This window comes from Enhydra lutris, unplaced genomic scaffold (genome assembly GCF_002288905.1).
Source record: "Enhydra lutris kenyoni isolate GAN:26980312 unplaced genomic scaffold, ASM228890v2 scaffoldscaffold9, whole genome shotgun sequence".
Taxonomy (NCBI): domain Eukaryota; kingdom Metazoa; phylum Chordata; class Mammalia; order Carnivora; family Mustelidae; genus Enhydra; species Enhydra lutris.
In genome coordinates this window covers 1,913,813-1,916,292 of record NW_019154093.1, presented here as the reverse complement: position 1 = coordinate 1,916,292, position 2,480 = coordinate 1,913,813, and positions in this window count along the sequence as shown.

The following is a 2,480-nucleotide window of genomic DNA, read 5'->3' as shown; positions in this document are numbered from 1 at the left end:
CAACCCACAGACCAGCCCTGTCCACCCACCCCTGGCTCTGGGCACCATCCCCCGCCCTGAGCAGGGACATGCCTCCTCCTCCCTCAACACGGGGCATTACTAAGTACCCTTTCCTTGAGGTCATTTCCTGTCTGTCCACCTGTATCGCTGACCGGCCCCTCCTTGAGGAGAGGAGCAGATTGAATTTTCTCTTGCTTACTTTAGTGAACTGAAGTGGGTTGAGGTGAGTCAAATGGCCCCAAGCCATTTCCATGGCCTGGTGCCCCACTTTGCCCCCAGAGAGAGACAGACTCCCGAAAGAGCAAGCTGTGTGTGGCCAGGTTAACCCTCTGTGTTGGTGTCCCATTCACCTTTTCACATGTTCAGTTCCTGGGGTGCTAGGGGTCAGGAGACAGGGAGGGGTCACATGGGAATAGTTTTAGTCATCAGCAGCCAGATGTGCCCAACAGCTGGGCAGTTTCACCTCTCAGGTGGGGATCTCCCCATCCCTACAAGAGTTCAAGTTATTCCAGAGCGTGAGGCAAGAGCTCCCTGGGTAAGGAAGCGGGGAGTTAAACCAGTGTGTCACTCTCTTTGCTGAGATTCTGATCCCAGGATGTTGTTCTGCTCCACGTTCCCTGGACCGATTCTGTGATTCCGAGGCCCCATCAGTGGTGGGTGGATTCCAGGTGTCCTCCAGAGATTCCTTAGTTCTCAGGTTGTCAAGCCTGTGAGTCCATGAATGCTTCCGTGATTCTAGAACTCTAGGATTCTGTGAAAGGGACCAGATGCTCACATTCTGTGCTTCAAAGGCTTTTCTGAAAGCATCTTTGAGTCTCTGAAAGCCGCTCTAATTCCCAGATCCTGTGCGTCACGGGTGCCATGGAAGGACGGGAAGATCTGAAGATGGAGGAAGATTCCATGACCCCCGGCCCGCATGAGTCAGCGTCTACAGAGGGAGGACACTGGGCCACCGACCCACGAGCTCCTTTCAGCACTCGATGTGGGTCCCCGGGAGCGCCTGAGCCCACACACCCCATCTTCTCACTGGACTCACCATCCCCCCCAGGTCCCCGTGTGCCAGGTAGATGAGACGGGTCCTGAAGCCCATGGAGCCAACACCTCAGCAGACCTGTTGCCTGATGGATGTTGCCGTTCTGGTGTCGTTCTCCGGCTGTGTTAATTATGAGGCACATGATAGGGACACAGCCTTTGCTAAGTGGAATTTTCTGGTGCGTCTCCCTCAGTACAAGCCAGTTGGGGACAGAAAAGCAGGAGCCCACTTGCACTTCAGTCTGTTTGTTGTACCTGAGGCACTGACCCTGCTCCACAGTGGAGGTCTCGCCCAGATTCACTATTAATTGGGGTCGCTCTCAGTGGGCTCTGAGTGACAGCTGTCCTGTGGGTTTGGCTGGGTTTCTCTGGAAAGGAACAGGATTCAGGGAGGGGAGAAATGGAGAATAGGCCGGCAGGACTGGAATTCTGGAGGAGGCTTTTCTCACTCAGTCCTCCAGGATTGCCCAGTGGCCCCTCCCCACCCACCAGACCTCCACAGGAGGGCTGGGTCCCTGGGCACCTGTGGCAGAGGGAACCCATAGCTCAGGGCCTGGCAGACCTGGCAGTGGGGACAGGGACAAGCTACTGGGATGTAGCTTGTCCCTGGGGATGCCTCCAGGAGCCTCCCTGGACATATCCCATGCTAATGGGGAACAACTGTAGCCCTGAGACACTGACCTTGTGGGGGCTAATCTCCATCTGAACAATCCCCATCCACCTACCCCCCTTTTACTGTTGGAATCCTCCTGGCCCTGCAGGTCCCTGCTCAGATGCCCCTGCTTCCAATCAGGCTTCCCTACTCTTGCCTGGAACACCCACAGCAGCCTGTGTGCCCCCTCCATTGATGTCTTCACACTTCATAGTGATGTGTGCTCAACACCATTTTCTCTGCTCAACCTCACCATGAAGGCAGGACCTTAGCTGTTATGCTCAGCACTGTCTGCACCATGGCACCTGCCATATAATATGTGCTCAAGTGCCAATTACTAGATGGAAGGATGAATAGATGGATGGATGATGGATAAATAAATGGATGGATGGTTGGATGGAAGGATGATAGATGGATAAATGGATAAATGAATGGATGGATGGATGGATAATGGATTATGGATGGATGGATGGTGGATGAATGGATGATGGATGGATGGAAGAATGGATGAATGGATGATGGATGGACGGATGGATGGATGGATGGATTGTGGATGAATGGATGACAGGTTGATGGATCGATGATGGATGGATGAATGATGATGGATGGATTGATGAATGGATGATGGATGGATGATGGATGGATGGATCGATGATGGATGGATGGATGATGGATGAATGAATGATAGACGGACGGATGGATGGATGGATGGATGGATGAATGATGGATGAGCATGTCAGGTACAACACATCTAACACTTAAAACTGATTCAGATGCTTCCCCAGATTTCACCAAA